Here is a 17,960-nt window from a genome sequence, read left to right as displayed (position 1 = left end):
TATCTGCTTATGGATGTCTGGGCAGAGATGAAACCCTCACCCTGACAAAGCACCCATCTCCTCCGTGCCCTGCTGCCATTAGGGACCTGCCCTGCGCACAAACCATCCCCTTGGGCTGACGGTGGAGCTTTTGGGTTGAAAAACACAGAATTGTCCATAACAGCCCTCAATTTCCCTCACATTTCCCCTCAGGGTTCCTCACGGAGGCCTCCGCGGGTTGACAGGGCAGAGCCACCGCTCCCGCCCTCCCCGCCGCGCCGCCATTCCGGCCCCGCGGCGGGAAGGGGGGCGCTGCGCCGACATAACGGCAGCAGCCGCCATGGAAATGGGATTCCCCTCAGCAAGATGGGCGGCAGGGGGGCGAAGGGGGTCTGGGGGGGGCCGAGGGCGGTGATCCCGCCGCCCTCGGCCCCCCCAGACCCCCTTCGCCCCCCTGCCGCCCGGCGCGACCCGCTGAGGGGCTGAGAGAAACCCACGAGAAGTCATCCCGAGCGCTGCGTCACGATGTTTCCTTCACGCCACGCAGTGTTGTTTTTGGGGGAAAAATAAAAAATCATAAGCAATTAAAAAAAAAAAATCGTCCAAATTTAGCACCGACTGCATATGTGTATTTATTTTTAATAACATAGGAGAGCGGCAGTGTGGAGTTTTCCTGGCTAAAAGGGGTGGAATTGGACGTGGAAGGGGGGAGATGAGGCACTGAGGAGAGCAGAGGCTGGAAGGGGCAGCTCTTGGCGGCCAGGAGAGAAATAGGATGGGATCTGGTGGGGGCAGCTGGTGCTGCAAGTCTTCCCCTTTAGCAGCAGGAAGGAATGGAGTATAGGATATGAGGCCTGTGAGGAGGCAGGTAGGGAGGTAAGTGGTGAAGCAGGAGCATGAAATTGGGTTTGTGCGCAAGGCAAAGAGAAACAAACACAACAGGTCGAAAGGGAGGAATTTCAGAGGAATGTCAGAGCCGGAACAAGGACAAGGGGAGAAAAACACAGCTATCAAGTGGGGAGAAAGGAATGTCCCCTACTGCCAGATCAGCTGGGCTGAAAACGATGAGGTACACCCATGGCTTGCTATTCCTCTGCTGTCAGCAAATAGTGAGACCATCAAGTGTCTGCACTGCTCGTCTGTGTAAAAAATGACAATTTTCCACTGATAGAGGTTAATCCCCCAGCACAAATGGCAGAAGGGCATGCTGTGTAGTCAAAGTGCTCAGCAACCCTGCTAACGATCCTAAGGTAACATACACAGAAATTCAGATGGTAGGATGCGTGACCTCTCTCTGCTTTCAGTACGGCCTGCAAAATTATGGTGCAGGACGCGTCCTTAATTTATCTTCCCTCTGTATGTTCATCACGTTGCAGGTTTCAATGGCATGATCTCGGTGGTTTTCCACAGGACGCCTCCCTTCCTCAGTGCATAAGGTGGATGGTGCGCAGGGGATGAATGGCAGCCGGGCAGTGACGGGGGATGTTTCACTCACTGCTTCACTTTTGCAGAAACTGGAGCACAAAGGGTGAGTGACATGGGGGAGGTCTCAGGAGCAAGGAAGCCTTAATATTTAGTTAGACGAACATTTCCTGTGATATCAAAGGTAGATTCGGTTTCCCCGTGTCACATCTGCCCATACACTGTTCTCTGCCTCATCGTGGCAGTTACCAGCTCCCTAAGTGCGGTAATGCAACTGCGTGTGGTACTGCAGTGCAGATGATTTACAGGCCAATCTCATAAATAATTGCATCAGTGCTATTACAGAAGCAGTGAACTGTGCTGTGAGAGTGGGACTGGGCAGCTGGAGGTGTGGGCTGAGAGGGGGGGAACTTCTTTTACTGCTTTTGCCGTGGGAGGAAGATTTCCGTTAGCTATACCCTGAGTCCCTCTTTGCTGGAGTAGCAATGATGGTATAAGAACTGGCCCCTCGCCTCTGAAAGGCATGTAACAACTTCTTCGTTAATGCTGGTGAGTTACTCCACTGTCTGAGCCCCCAAGCAACACTGGTGAATAATTCTTAGTGCGGAGCAGGGTTAGGGCAACATTCAGCATATAAGGACACAGGAGCACAGGCAGAATGCAGGAGAAATCAGGTTGTTGACCAGGAGTTACACAAGTGGTTGCTGGCTGTTCTGCTCACCAAATGATGCAAGAATCCCACAGGAAAAAGAAAAACAACAACAAAAACCAAAACAAACAAACAAAAATCTAGAACATCACATATAATTAAAGACTGAATCCTTGCACAGTTGTGCACAGAGCTAAGTGAAGGACATGGCTCTTAACCCAGCATTTGACTAAAATACTAATTTCCTTTTAGATATTCTGTTCATCCCAAAATACCTCTCTTCCAGCCTCACCGTGTTTAGATCTGGTTAGGATGGCTGCTCCTCCATTTCTCCCTGCCTGTAGCACCTAGGAGGGTGCTGCTCACTGCATCCCCATGCCCACGGAACCGGGGTGAAGTGGCAGGGGCCTCCTGCATCCTGCATGCTGCCAGAACATCCCAGCCCAGTATAGACCTTCTTCTGCCTCAGCTGGACAGAAGCTGCTGCATTCATTTCCTCCCCCTGAAAGCAGCATGTGAGCTGAGAGCTGTGCAGCCTCAGCCGGCTGCGTGGGTGGGGAGAGGCAGCCGGCGTTCCCCAGGGAAAGGCAGGCTTGGGTGTACACTATTGATTTGCCGGGGGGCAAAGAAAGAGCAGAGCATCTGGGTCCTGCGAGAGGATGGCTTGCCCCACCAGAGATCAATCTGCCAGAAGTTAGAAGGGCAGAAGTTTCCTTTGTTCCTTTTGTCTTACGGAAGAAAAAGAGAGATGAGGAAACAGGTTTAAGGATTCTGGCCCTGGGTATAGGGAAGGGAATAACCTCTTTGTTTGGTGAGTAGCACAGCCCAATCCAGCAGTGCCAGGTTTTTTAAAGAATTTTAATGGTGTCTATAGCTGAGGAAATGGTGACTGCTGAGGGTGGGGGATCTAGAGAGTTTAGTGCATGTTAGTTGGGCTACTTTTGGTTTGAAATAAGGGCAGCTTCAGGGACAAGTGGCCAAGTTCCCAAGCCAGTATTTTGTGGTTTTACAATCACACTTTCAAAAATGTTTTCTCCTTCCTGTTGCTGTGTGGAAGATCCACCAAAATAGTCACGAAGATTGCCAGTACACCAGGCAACAGAAAAAATATATATTGCTAATAGCATCTGTTTTGCAGTCTGTGTGACATATAACACCAGGAGACAAGTAGGTTTGAAATGCACGTGTGTTTTCAATTGTTTTTAATTTGACAGTGACTCTTTGAAAACATAACATTGCCTCCAGAGTTTATTTTACATTTCCCAGTAAATAAGAGTTATGCTGCCAGGCGTGGTTACTTCGGGGTTTTTTTAGTTGTTCCTAAAATCATGGTCTAAAAACTCCTAAAATGCAGATTGTAGTGTTCCATATTTTTGGAAGGACTTGTTCATTGTGTCCCCACAGCACTCCATGCTCTGCTTTACTGTTGCACCTTTGTCTGTTAAGTCTGTACTCGAAGAAATCGTATTTCACAACGTGGTTTTGTTCAATAAGAAAACATGAAAAGCACATTCCTTTTCTGGGGGGCAATAACTATGATAAAATAATGAGCTAAACAGGGCACAAGCGGTCACGGGTATGTCAGTGTTCATGCTGCTAGCATGCTTTCTGGGATGGCTTTGGTCCATGCACGCAGTACTCCCCGGGCCGTGCCCAGAGACCATTCCCAGGAGGCAGCGTGGGGACTTGTTCTAGGCAAAGAGGAGAATGCTGCCACATGAACACAAGCTGGCAGCAGAGTCAGAGGACAGGCGCCGGGCAGGCGCTGGACGTGTTCAAGTTACTAATATGAATGTTGTGGAAATGAGCTTTAAAGGAGGCAATTCCTCATTTTCAAGTGGAAGGCAGAGGAGCAAGCAATGAGGTGAAGCATCCAGGATCAGCAAGGACATCGTGGGATACAACACAGTCTTGGGGTACAACACAGATCTTCTGTTTGTTAAGTTTCAGGGCCGTAAGTTCACAATGTTGATGTTTCAGGCAGACCTGTTTGGACAAACAGATAATTACTGTGAAGCACTGCCACAACTCTCCACTTCATGAAGGACGTAGCTCTCCGGCACCTTTCCTGTGTAATGCTCTTGGTCCTACGCAAAATCCATTAGGAGGATCTCCAGCCAGTGGAATAAGTAGGGTGCACAGGCCTGCTTGCCTGGTTATTTTTATAGAATGGATAGTAATTTAAGTAACACAGTGCAGACTTGAATCATATTTCAACTGCACCAGATACATCTGAGCAGTCTTTTAGTCAGAAAAATGTGCGTTTCCTCTGGGATATGAAATATGAACTACGAGGTAAAGGGAGAAAGGGAGAAAGAAGGGAGATACAATTTGTATTTTCTTCTCCTGCTAGGTCTGTAACCTCTGGCAGTGAGCACCATGTCACCTGGGTGTGTTAACACCTCAGAAGTTACTGTTAAGCCTGCCAGGATTTGTCTGTGAGAGACCAAAATTAATTCGAAGGGACAGGGAGATGTTGGGAACCTGTCTTCTTCAGCACACAGCTTCAGCTATACAACCACTAAACTTAGGATTACAGCAGTTGTAAAAAAAAAATAAAGTGCATTCCAGATTCTATCCCCTTCCCTCCCCAAACCCCAGACATCATGGTTTCTTCCTAAATAATGTCTGTGGTCACCTATTTAGGTTATTTGCAAAGCTTCCGCTTACCACAGTCATTTTGTAGGAACGAGTGTGTTCCTTCAGTGCCAGAGCATATGGCTTTGTGATAATAAGAGCAGAAATAGGGATGGGAAAAAGACCAGAAGAAAACAGAGGCCTCACCTAGTGCTGCCCTTTTATTAAACAGACTGAGAAGAGAATCAGGGAAAAGCCAGGCAGTACTTCATCCCAAGCTATCACATCAGTTAAGACTGAAAGCAATTACTGACAGATTCACAGGGTTAAGATTGTGGTTAGGGCTGGATGATGTTTGTTCAGGCAGGAAAGCTGCCTATGCAGTTAATTCCAAGCACTTTTAATTTGTCTGATTCACAGGTTGCCACACCTGAAAACAGTGAGATCCAATTTAGCTTGGAAACAGAACAAGGGGACCCACGCGTACCTTAAAACTTCCTTCCTTAAAAACAAGGCGGCGAATGCAAGTCCTCACTTCTAAAGCAGCTCTGCTTTAAATTCCCTCAGGTTGTCTCCTCTCCACTCCTGTTAAGCTGTGTGAATACCAGGGAAGTGTAAGTCACAAAGACTTTCAGCGGAGCGTCTTGCTGATCATCAGAACAGTAGTTTTGTACTCCGAAACATCTCTCTGTAGAAGAGCAGGTGGTCTGTACTGCTAAGGAAGAGACTGTAAGCATGCACATGATGGAGAAAGAGCCATTTCCAGTGTGAGGTTGGATGCATGTGGAATCAGGACACCTTAATCCAAGCTCACGCAGATAACGCACTGAATTCATGTACTCATTTGTCTTACGAGTTTGAAATTTCCAGAGGTGCCTCTGGGATTTAGTTATACCATTTCCAGTGGCACCAGGGTGCTTAAATGCAGTAATGAGGAGTACAGACCTTGTGGGGTCACAAAGAGGAGTAGAGCTACGTGACTTTGGGAACATGTATTTTCAGCAAAAGCTCTCCCAGTGTGCTCCCAGCTCCCATAGGTAAGTGAGAACTGTGTCCTTCGCTGAGCTCTTTGAACAGCTCCAGCCATCGTGCTTTGTAAATTGTCCTTCGAATGCTCTAGTTTTTCCTTATCAGCATGGTGAAGGACAAGCTGCTTTTGAAAAGTTTGTTGATCCTACTCTTTATCTTATAGGAAGTGCATCCTGGCTTGACCTAAAGAAGTCCACAGTGCTTCTGAAATGAGCTGTCACTGCTTTTGCGTATCTCTTAAGTGCAAGATTTGGTGCTTAGTACTGTAAATGTCAAAACCCTTTGACCCACACGTATCTGTGGCCACAAAAATGTGTATTCCCTTTCTATTTCAGTCTTTCCTCAGAACTGTGGAATACAGAAAAATGGTAAAATTTCCCCAAAGAGTTCCAGTCATCAAATAAGAAAATTGCAGTAAATCTGTAGGTGAACTTAAATGAAATCTTACAGAAAATTCAAGTGGATTTTTACATAGCATATTTAAAAACAAGTAAGTAGCCAAAAATGCACTTCATCTTTGGAATTTCACATGAAAACCACTTCTAAAAAAAACCATCATTGTTTCTCCTTTTTCTCAGTTCCTGGGGCACTTGCCACAGCTTGTATTTTATGTGGTGAAATTGGTGTATTAGTCACTGAACTGAAAGAAACAGAGGGATAGAACTTGTCCTTCATTTATCTTTTTTTATTTGCTTACTTCTTGCCCTTCAAGCCTGATTTGATATCTTCTGTCCTAGTCAAAGCACTCCTTTATTTTCCATCCTCAAGCTGCCAGCCCCTTGGAGCAATGCACATTTTAGACACTAGTAACCTCTCCCATCCCACTTTTAAGACTGGTGGGCTGAACTTGTCCAGCTGTTTCTGCAGACCCTATGATGAGCACAGACTATTTCATATTCTGTCTATTCCTTTCTTGCGGTTGCTATCCCTACGAGCCCATTCTTCAGTTTCCTATCCCATTTAGCACTAAAAGCAGGATCCAGCTCTTGAGGCACAATGAAGGGCACTAAAAGGACTCAGAAGTTTATCTTTACAGCAGACCAGCAAGCACTGGCCTTTCAAAAAGCAGGATCAGCAAAAGGGTGTCTCCTATTGTTCCTCCCTAGAGCAAGCTTAGAGCAAGCAGAGAATTATGCAAAGAAGTGAATTCCACTCACACGGACAGCACAAATAATTGAACGGAAGCGTTCTCGGTAATGACTGCAGTTACCTCAACAAGCAAGATGGGTGCCTTGGATATACAGTCCAAGCCCTGTTAATTCCGGATGATCACTTGTCCCCTTGCTTTCCCTGTACATTTAGTTCATCAAATTGATTTGTGTTTTAACAGGGGCAGATCAAAGAAGTTGCCACCAGACGTCTTTGTCAGATGTAAAAAAGCCTGTCTTCAAATCAGAAGCAAGTTGACACAAAATGTCTGGTGGCCTGTGCCCATAAACAGGTGAAAGTCATTTGCTCAGCTTACAAGGAGAGTTCTGTGTTATAATCTGCTAGGGAGATATTACCATGTGCTCAGAAGTGGTTTACGTGCATCCTGACCGTGACCGTGCTGGAACCAAGCTAGTTTGAGAAAGCCACGTTTCCCGTCTGGTGCAAGATGCGGCCTCTCCACCTGGGTGGTGTCTCACAACAGAGGAGTTCCCAGCCAGCGGAGAGGATTTAATCTGCACTCCTTGCAGCCTGCGCAGTGCCAGTTTGAAGTGGCCCTATGGTGACGATCCTAACCTGCCAGCCCTTTGGGCTGGCTGCAGCACCCTGCTTTCTCAGTGGAGAACACCCTTTAACCCCACACCTCTTCCCACTCCCAGGTGACAAACCCTCCATCTGCACCATCTTGGGAGCCATATCCATTGCTCACCAACGAATGCCTGTGGGATGAAGCCGGCATGAGTACACTAAAGTAGGTTGTCCTTCTGTCCTCTGCCAGCGTTCAAAGAAAGCATATGAGCATTCCCAGATCTGTAAGAGGGAAGGGTACTTCCCAGCAGGGCATGTTATAGGAGAGAAAACATCTTCTGCCTTACTGCTTGGCTTCACAATCCGGCATTTGGGCACAGAGTTGTTGCTGTTGTAGTTACCATTCATTTCAGAAGCTTTGACTTGATTTGATCTCAACGAAAGTTGCAAGCTGAGCAAGTAAGAACTCAAGTTCTGATATTTCAACACTCTGTTTTTGTGTCAGGTTTAGGATAAAGACTCAGAAATGTGACCCATCTGCCCCCCTCATTGAAGTAGTTAAATATGTTATCACGTGGAATGTTTCTTTTTGATGTTCTCCAAATCAAAACAGCTCATTTCAGCTTTGTTTCAGGTGGAACTGTATGCCTACAGGTAGTTTTAGTGCTTCTGCTTTGTAGACATCAAGACTGTTCAGCACACAGTCACAATTCTGGTGCACTGTTCCATTTCAGCCAGAGGAAAAAATACATTAAGAAAAAACAAACAAAAAAAAACAACCAACCAACCAAACAAAACATCTTGACAAAAAGAACCATCCCACAGAGAAGAAGAACCAAGTAGCTCAGATTACATCTCCCAGAGAGGTATTGCGGGGCTTAGGCACACACAGGTTACTACCAGACTGATCCTAGTTGTTTCCAGTGTGTTCCAGCAAACCGTGTTTGAATTGAGATGTATGATTCACTAATTAAATACTTCATCTTTTTCTTTTTTTTTCCCTAGAAAAAATCAACTTCTATAAAAAGTTTTTTGGTGTAGGTTTTAAAGCAGCTGTGGAGCTTAAGATATTTGACAATCAAGCTATTATTTAAAGATCTTAATATAGATTAAGGATACTCAGACTCAGTTCTTCAAAGATTTGGTCAGACAAGAAAGTGTTCAAATATTTACTGGAGAGGACGATAATAAACTGGATTAATCTCTACCATATTTTTCCTAGACAGAAACGTCACTTCAAACATGATTCCCCTCTGGTGGTGGCCTTCCCCTCCAGTAACCGAGTTCTTGGTATCTGCAGCACGAGCAGAACAGTTCTGTTGTGAAAGAAGGAAATCGGCAGAGCCGCAAGTTCTGCACTGACTCAGAATAAAACTGAAGTCTCAGAAGAGGAGCTGAGGTTGAAGGATGCCCTTCAGAAGTTCCAAGAAGGCAGTTTGCTTTGAAATGGCCCCAGTGGCAGGGAAGTGTTACCGTGAAATTGAAGCAGAAGTCCTCGGTGCTGCAGCTTTCGCAATACTGAAGCGCTGTGCTTTCACCTTCTGTCACAAGTCGTTAGGAACACCAGTTGCTGTTCAGACAGCCCAACTGCTGACCGCACCTCGGGCAGAGGTACCTCTTTTCTCATTCCCCTGGCTTTGGCTGTGCCTTCAGACAGCTGCGCTGAATTTCCCAGCGACGCCCGCAGTTGTGACCCCTGCAATGAGAATCCAGTAATTCCTCCCGTCTGTCTGGACGAAGAGCTGTGGTATCCAAGTGTTTCCTCTGAAGTCCACGTGCCTCCTTCTCCCCCTTACCCTTCACGTCTGTGCGCTGACACGGCGTTTGAAGTCGTCAGGTGACCACTACACACTGCAGAGCCTCCTTTCGGAGTTTTGGGCTTGTAGTTGCCAGCACATGCTCCCCTTCCCTCCAGAGTGACCTGGAGTAACTGGGAGGCGTCACAGCCCTTTCCTCTCGCCAGCTTGCACTTTGGATAACGACACCCTGCTTGCTTGTATCCCCTTTGCAGGTTTGACTAGACACAGTGTGCGATTCACAGCCCCCTGGAGCTTGCCATGTGGAAAAACAATACCCTTGTGTACCCGAAACGTTCTTTAATCCTTCTAGATTAAATATAGGCGGTGGGCACCTGAAAGGAAACAGAGAAAGCGTCTGAACAGACTGAACACAGCCTTGAGTCTCTAGGCTATGAAAAAAGAGAAGCCCTTGCACATGTTACTGAAATTCGACTCCTGATGAAACACGCACCGCACAGGCTCAAGATCACACCTTAAGATCAGAAGAGAAGACATCAAAACGCCAGGCAGACCTCCGTCTGTCTATCTCGTTCTCTCCCTGTATGACCAAGTACGCCGCAGCTGCGGGGTTGGAGCCCAGTTTACCCTAAGAGATCGGGCCACTGAGGGATTTCCCTGCGCACCACAGCTCTGGGCTCCTGGCAGGAGGAGCCTGCCTGTGGGGTTGTGACAGCCCAGGGAGGCTGAGCCGCTGGAGGAGCCTGCAAGAGCCCCTCTGCTTTGTGCCACTCACTCGGGGAAGACTGGGCACAGAACCACACAGCCCAGATCTCATGGGAGCAGCATCAAAAGTTACTTACGTCACTCCTCGCTGAGAGTCAGACAAAATCTGACAAACCTGAAAAGGACAAAAGAGCACCGCTGCCCAGCAAAAATCGGCCAACAGAGCTTTCACCACTTTCTTTCTTCCCTCAAGTAGATCATAGCAGACTCGAATCACCTTGTCCCCTCCGTCCCTTCGACATCTGTGTGCCAGGCATCCAGCCCGGTGGGTCAGCTCCTGCCAGCTGTGCCCAGCCACGCTTCCCGGGGGAGCAGGCAGCCCTTCGGAGGTCTTGAGGGACCTCCACGGTCTGTTATGATCCCTTCAGGTAACGTTCCCCAACACCTGTAGCCGTTCGTCGGCTTGCTGATGTTAATGCTGCGAGAACTCTTATCAGATGTATTTATTAGTGGGGTTGTTAATGTTTTGGGAAGGCACAGGCTGGCTTGGGTTCAAAGGAGGACCACGAGAATGGAAAATAAGCCCTGCAGGTGCTTATTTCAGGAGCTCCTCACTAACACACCTCGCTAAGGGGAAGGTTGGTAAAGGGTGTGGATACTCGCAGCCGCAAAGGGTGTTTTAGCACAGGGCTCTTCGGTTCTGCACAGCAAGCTCCAGTTTCTGGCTACTGAAGTTAGGACCTCCTACGATACATCAAATGAAGCACATTTCTGATCACTGGGCAGAGGCTGGGGGCATCGATAAACTCGCCAGTGCTTGAGGCTCTAAGGAGAGAAGAAGGAAGGTGTGCTGCACCATCCGGCACGCACCCATGTGCAGAGGGGAGCCGGGTGTGTGAAGGACGTGAGGCAGAAAGATCTGGAGCTCTGTGCTTTAACTCAGTAACATGTGAATTCTTTGTTCCTGCAACACAGTCGGAAAGTTAGCAGTGGAAAGACGTGCTTGAGGTCTTGTCGTGATCTGAGAATACCAGAAAGTGAAGTGCTGCAACTTGTGTTATCATTAATGGATTTATTCGGACGTGGAACAACATAAACAAGAGACAACTGTGGTGCCATTTAATTCTGGGGAGACAATGCGGCCTCTGCCAGAGCATCAAGCAAGAAACCCAAATGCATTTTGTCATTCCAGTCTCTGCAGATCCCTCGTTCAGTGGCTATCGGCGCAGGACTCACACGAAGGAAAACAAAATGAAATTACTCATTGCTCTTTATAAGTGTTGAACATCTCTCATCTTCACAAAGAATGTGATCGTGAAGACGGGACAGTGTTAGGGACGGGTCTGGTTTTGTAACTGTGGTGTGGGAGCAGGGCTTATCTCTTTCTGGAAAGCTTTAGCCCCATGCTGTTAGCTGGAGGCTGCCGAGGACGTGCTCTGAGGAGTTGGGAGATAGATAGAAGTCAGGGAACCTGGAGGGGAAACCGATACTGAGGGGGAAAGGAAGATCTGAAGTTCTTCGTCGTGGTCAAGGAGAATAAAAGCTTGCTTTTTCTGGAAGATTTTTTGCTTTGTGGAAGATTTGTGAAGGCCGGGATGAGAGTTTTAGTTTGAGCACTCTCCTACCTCCTTTCCGTGGCTCTTTTTTTCCTGAGCTATCGGGACACTTATTGTACCTGAGACAGGAATTCAGCTTATGTGAAGAAGGTAAAGAAGAAATTATTATTGATTTCTTTTTCAAGTCAAAAGGCTTAATTAACAGTATTCCTGCTACAGACTGCTTAAATGTGAGGTGGCCTTTGACATTTGTCGAGACTCCTTATGGCACTCAGGAGTATGGCTGACTGCTTGGGGCCATCTCTATGCTGTTCACAGAATCACAGAATCATCTAGGTTGGAAGAGACCTCCAAGATCACCTAGTCCAATCTCTGACCTAACACTAACAAGTCCTCCACTAAACCATATCACTAAGCTCTACACCTAAACGTCTTTTAAAGACCTCCAGGGATAGCGACTCAACCACTTCCCTGGGCAGCCCATCCCAATGCCTAACAACCCTTTCAGTAAAGAAGTTCTTCCTAACATCCAACCTAAACCTCCCCTGGCGCAACTTTCGCCCATTCCCCCTCGTCCTGTCACCAGGCACGTGGGAGAATAGACCAACCCCCACCTCGCTACAGCCTCCTTTAAGGCGCCTGTTCCTCCTGTTCCTCCAGTGTTCGTTTTGAAGAATGAAGACGAGATTCCTTGGCAAGCAGGGTCGGCATTTTTCATACACTTACAGTGCAGGAACACTCCTCAAAAAACCCTATGGCCTAAAACCAGGGGCATAATTAGGTCTTCCTCTCTGTAGTTCATGTTCTTGAATTGTGTGAAATTACGACTATAACTGATGAGTAAAAACAAAACGTTAGAGGGAGCTTTCCATTTACAACATTTTTACTGGGAGCCGAGTCCACCCTAACCTCGGCAGGCAGGAAGGATTTTGTGAAGGACACGCGACTTTGCCTAGACTTCACAGACTTAAACTGGCGACGTGAGGTGGAAAACTGGAAAATGAGGTGGCAAAAAGTGCATGTTTTTACATATATACGCAGCAGGCACACAGTCAGTCACAGCAAGGAGGCATGTGCTGCACCGGTTCAAAGGGGAAGAGCCTAGTGGGAGATTAAAGGGGGGATAATTGCAGACAACCAGAAAGTTTTATAATAGAGGTGCTAATAATATACAGCAGAGGTAGGAAACTGCAAGGAACAGAAATGAGGATAAAATGCAAATAAAAGAGATCCTTTGATCCATCTGGCTTTCTCCCCGTATAACAGAATTATTTTATCACCCTCTTACTTCATTTCCCTTCCACTTTCATCTTGCTTTCCTCTGATAACTTCCTAGTTCCTCTGCCCTGACACCACACCGGGTTTGCCTCCCTCCACATGTCTCGAAGCAGTGCAGGATGCGCCTTTATCAGGGGCTGACTCGAAATACGAAACATCTTCAGTGAGAGATTGTACTTCTCATTTTACCGCCGATTTTGGGAAGCAGCGGAAGAGGTGGTGGAGGGAGGAGCTCTGAAAGTCCCCCCGCATAGCAAGCCACATGGCTTGTTCAGCCCCAAATGCCAAAACTCCTGCCCACCATTCTGGGTGAAAACATAAACATTTAGAGAAAAGAGAACCTAAGAAAGGAGTAGCCTGGGAACCGAGCCTGGGAGTGGGATTTTCAGAATGTTTTTTTGCAAATTTCTGATTTTTACCAAAGCCAAGGAAGTAAAAACCATTTCCCTTTCTCCCTCCATCCCTTACTCCGTATCCTCTTTGCTTTCACAGGTCAAGAGGTCCGTGACCAGAAGGAAGGAACCCAGCCCTTTCTAAACAGGACATCATTTGAGTCCCCTAACAGAAATCTCAACTCTTCAGGACTTCAAAAAGCCTGGTCAGTCCTAGCTCAAAGCTCAGGCTAAACGTGGTTACGTGAGTCACCGCTTTACTGATTTCATACCTCAACATGAGGGGAAATAACAGCGGTGATACAAATGTGCAGCAGAGTAAGGAGCCTGCAAGGAACAGAAAGGAGGAGAAAATTAAGGAGGGGTGAAAAGAAAGAGCCAGTTTCTGCTCTAACATGGCCAGGAGGCTTGTCGATGGCCTGGAAAAGGCTGAAAAGCATTCTGCTTGTCTGGCAGTGACATCTGGGGGGGCTTGCTCCGTGCTCGTTGTGGGGGTGAGCTTTAAAGCACGGTAGCTTTAGCTAGAGGGACTCACGTGTTTATGTTTGAGTTGCAGTTCCAGCTGCGTGGGAAGGTGAAGACATCTTTGGTGTGCTCCCATTTCTGAGGGTGCCCCGGGAACGAAGGACTAATTTGGAGGCAGTGCTCTTCGTGACGACACTGAAACGAATTTGGTACCACTTCTGGGGGAGACTCAGAGCACCCTTTTTACTGAGTGCTTGCATGGGTAACGTTGGTGAGGGCCTTGCTGCCGTGAGGGTCGGGGGCGTCCTGCATCGGCTGCAGGGGCGAGCTGGGTGGATGGAGGTCAGGAGTATCCCAGGTTCACCCCGAAAGCTGGTGGCATCTGCCTCCTATGACCTGAAACGGGCTCACCTCTGAGGGACTTCAACAAAAATGCCTGGTTTCCCACTTGTTGACTAGTTTTCTTGTCCTCTGGGAGAGAGGGATGCTCCATGCCTTGCACGGCACAGGATAGTTCAATATTAGTGGTAAAAGGAGACACGTACAGCTCTGGTCTGCAACGATCTGTGATGAGATTGCTGCTGCTGCAGCAGCTCCGAAAGCTTTGCGAGGAATTTTGCTAAAACTTTCCACAAGTTTAACAACTACCTCACCTGAAAGACTGGCCGTGTTTCAGTGATGTGTAAGATGTAGGGTTGTGTGTGCTCAAGGGTTAAAAACGAAAATTAGAAGGGGAGGGTCTCTGGGACGTGCTCTTGTATTCTCGGAGTTCCCAGCTTGGTTCCGGAGGGCCAGCTCACCCGTATTTCTCCAGCCTTCCCGTGGTGTTGACTTCTGCCAGGTATTTTTGGCGGCTGCAGCTTCACTGAGGGCCACGAGAGGTCAGCACTGGATAAGTTTGCATCTCCGGCGAGTGGTCCTGAACCCTCCCCGGGCAGACGAGAGCGTCACACCCGGGTCGGCAACACCAGGGAGCACCGAGTCGCTTCCAGTAACAGGGGCGTGTGCGTCCCAGCCTCAGTTTGTGCACGTCTTTAATCTCGTCTCTGCTAACACGGGCTGTTTTCTAGTTATTTTTCCTTTTTATTTTTTTTTTTAATTTTTTTTTTTTCGGTGGGTTCTCATTTTCAAAATGAATTTGGGGGAAATCGGTCTCTAAACCAATTTTAATTTATGTATAAAATATAAATATAAATTATTATTATATATTAAATGTTGCTTATGGCATTATGACAGCAAGCTAAGCAGTCTGCGAAGCTACCAGCTAAGAAGTCTGGGAGGGAAGGGTCAATCTGCTTCTAGCCAAAAAGAGAAATCTCACACACTACTCAAAAATACTGAAGGTAAAGTTTGGTGGATCACTGATCTGCAGAGTCGGATTTAGACACTTGGAGCTATGCCATAAGGCTGGTTCAAAACAAGCCTGGTAGTTTAAGCCAGACCTCGGTAGTGTTTCCTCCCTTTCTCCCTGTCCATAAGGGTTTTGTTTTGTTTTGTTTTGTTGTTGTTTTCTTTTGTTCTACAGCTTGGCAAAAAGAATTGAAGTTTTGCTTCGGAGCAGGACACAATATTACAGTGGCAAAGCTAAGCCAAAGAGTAATGAGAAATTTGCTTGTCGTTTGTCTTGCCTTAAAACAAATGTGTTTGAAAATTCTTCTCCTCCTTCCTCAACAATTTTAAGTGAAAAAAAAAAAAAAAAAAGATTTCATTTGTTCATGTTGGTATCATCTGGGGATAAAGCAGGAAAGTATAACTCAGGAAGGTGCAAGTTCTTTCTCTCTCTCTCCCCCTCTGTTTCAAAGCTAAATTTAGAACATAAATCTTAGCATAATGTTTACTTTTTATTTTGCTAGCCAAAAGGAAAAATGTAGCTTAGTCTTCAAACCAATACGGCTGTTTTTATAACCTAAATATTTGTCTTGGCACCATAAAAAAGAGTGGGTGGGAGGGGGAGAAAAAAGTTGGCAGCATAGGCAAATAAAATAGAAATTAATGCATTCAATTAAGGGGCACCAAAATGATATTGCCATTCCTTAAATAGCACTTTCGTTGCTAAAAGGTTGTTTCCAGTGTTACAGGTTCCCAGCAGGAACAAAGAAGTAAGGTTATAACGTAACGATTCTCTAACACCACATTTGGAGAGAAGGTCTCAATGGTGCTGGTATTAAAAAAAAAAAAGACGATGGCAACATTTGAAGTATAAAATGCACAGGATATTTCAAGAAAAATTGTTTTCTTGCAGTGAAGAGCATTTGAAGCCCAAATTTGAACCTAGTGAATTGTTTTAGCTAAAAGAAATGAGGTTGGAGGAAGTTTCTGATGCATGCAGAGAAGGGAGCATTCTGTCTCAAATTTTCTACAGGAAGTACATGAAGGCACGAACTATTTCTAAACCAAACGCACGTAAGGCAGTCACTTCTTAAGGCTGTTCGGAATTAACTCAAAACGGGGCAGAGGCTGTGGAAAGGGGAGAGGAGGGAGTGTGGGTATTCAGCTCTGCACCAAACTGAAATCCCCGTTCTTTAACACTTCTGCTTTGTACGATGCTTCAGCCACATTCTTTGCACAAAGCTAACTGCAGTGGTCGGCGCGCCCATCTTCAGAAATATCACAACAGAGATTGTTGCCTTTTAGAGTGGCATTTAATTCGTGGGATTTAGTCTGAAATACCACTGAAACACTTCCTTGCTAATTATGGCTTCAAAATCCCTTCCTTTTGCAATCTAGACGAATGGGCTGTAGGATCACCTGGTTGCAGGACCCTAATGACACAGCTTTGGGTACCACCCGGCAGGAGGGGGGTCTCTGAAGGCGACAGACTCCTCCAACAGAAGCACCGAGGAGCACCTTCCACTCCAGCAATGCCTGGTACGTGTTGGATTAATGCACACTGGGGAAGGGGACGCTCAGACCGGCCTGGTGCTGGTGCTGGTGCTGGTGCTGGTGCTGGTGGGCAGCAGGGCAGGAGCTCCTCACCCGAGCTGCTCTGCCTCTGCCCTGGAGAACAGATGAGCTTAGAGATCTTCCTGACTAGAGATGGACGGCTGTTGGTGCATGTGTGTGGTGAGGAGGTGTTGCTGGAAGGGAGAAAAATACGAACAGAAGAGTGATTAAACCACTCATTAAATTTAATAGCCCTGCTATTTATATTGGAGTTGGCTTTGCAGCAGAGGGTAGGAATGCATTAGCCAAAGGAAAATCTAAATATGACCTAACAAAGCGAAGGGAGTTGAGAATTTGGACAGAAACAGTATTAATTTATACTTTTTTTTTTTCCCCCCCCACAAACTACTCCCTGTTTCGGGAATGTCTCTCCTACTTGTGAGTTCAAAGCAGTAGCTTCATTAGCTCTGCCGTGAGGAAGGCTTATTCTGTTCAGACTAATCTTTGTGTATCAGGAGCGTTCCTTCACGTGCACAGGGAAGGAAGTCAGTGCCGTTTGTAATGAAGTCTATGCAAAGGCTGTCATTGACTTGTGCAGGTTCTTGGCTGATGTGCTGGCATTTGTGGCTGTAAAAGAACTAATTTTCACACAAACAAGTTGCAAAGTAGTACATATGGGTTTTATTACATGAATAATTTGACATACTCCTTGGTAATTGGTTACAAGTGCATTTAATTAATGTTTTGTGGACATCATAACAGTCGGAATATCTCAGCTGAACAGTCAGTATTTGGCTGAATTCAAGCCAGTGCAATTCATGACATAACCATAAACAGGAAATTACAGGTCTACGATGAGGTTAGACTAGATAGATAGCAACAGCATAATTATTGTCACATCAAAGCATTACAAAGTATGAAAGCCCAATATTTCAACTATCTCTAAAATGGTATTTGTACAAACCTGTTGTAGATACCTAAATGTAAGGAGTCATCACGTCGGTAATGCATCATGTCTTTCTCTATTCTGGGGATTTGTTTCAATGTTCAAAACCATTTGGGGCCACAAGAAGAAATGTAAACATCTGATGGTCCTTTGAAAGTCCATTCTGAGAAAATACATTGTGTGCCACAGGAAAAGTGCATTCTAACTGGTGTTTCTGCTATGGCCAGTTCGACTCTCAAATTCACATAGCACCAGGTATTTATCCATTTCTGCAGTAAAAAGTTAGAAAATCTTTGTATTAACTCAGAAAAGAGAAAACAAAGTCAAAAGGTTTTTTTTTTTTTCTTCTTCTTCTTTCTTTAGAGGAACAGCAATTAAATAAAAAACCCACCCAACATTTAAACAGTTACCTCTTATGTACAAAGGAACCAAAAGCTAGCAAAGCGCATAGCCAGAGAACAGTCTTTATTTATTTATTTACTCTCTTCAGGTTCACGTACCTGAATATCTGAGTTTATTTACAGGTGGACAGCTATCCACAGAAGTAATAATCAGAATACTTCTATTTGGCTAAAAGTCGTATAAAAAAAGACAAAACACTTTTTTTTTTCTTCAAATACTTTCCAAATATATATATATATATAT

At 46.0% G+C, this 17,960-nt stretch overlaps 2 protein-coding genes across 5 annotated transcripts in view; one reads left to right on the top strand and one right to left on the bottom strand.

Annotated features, from left to right (window-relative positions):
• ZBTB10 (zinc finger and BTB domain containing 10) overlaps nt 1-17,960 on the top strand; it is a 93,982-nt gene that overhangs the window by 60,109 nt on the left and 15,913 nt on the right. Inside the window, exons 6-9 of one of the 4 annotated variants that reach the window (XR_014579209.1) lie at nt 1,356-1,507; nt 5,195-5,664; nt 13,122-13,227; nt 13,578-16,354. The gene's annotated coding sequence lies outside the window, so the exon portion shown is untranslated. Of the gene's footprint in view, nt 1-1,355; nt 5,665-13,121; nt 13,228-13,577; nt 16,355-17,960 lie in introns of all 4 variants that reach the window. The other 3 variants (XR_014579211.1, XR_014579210.1, XR_014579212.1) reach the window with 3 other exon arrangements.
• Nucleotides 17,028-17,960, bottom strand: part of ZNF704 (zinc finger protein 704) — a 102,907-nt gene continuing 101,974 nt past the window's right edge. Inside the window, exon 10 of the transcript XR_014579213.1 lies at nt 17,028-17,584. The gene's annotated coding sequence lies outside the window, so the exon portion shown is untranslated. The remainder of the gene's footprint in view (nt 17,585-17,960) is intronic.

The sequence above is a fragment of the Anser anser genome, assembly GCF_964211835.1.
Source record: "Anser anser genome assembly, chromosome: 2".
NCBI classification, from domain to species: Eukaryota; Metazoa; Chordata; class Aves; order Anseriformes; family Anatidae; genus Anser; species Anser anser.
This window is presented reverse-complemented; position numbering and strand designations above follow the sequence as displayed.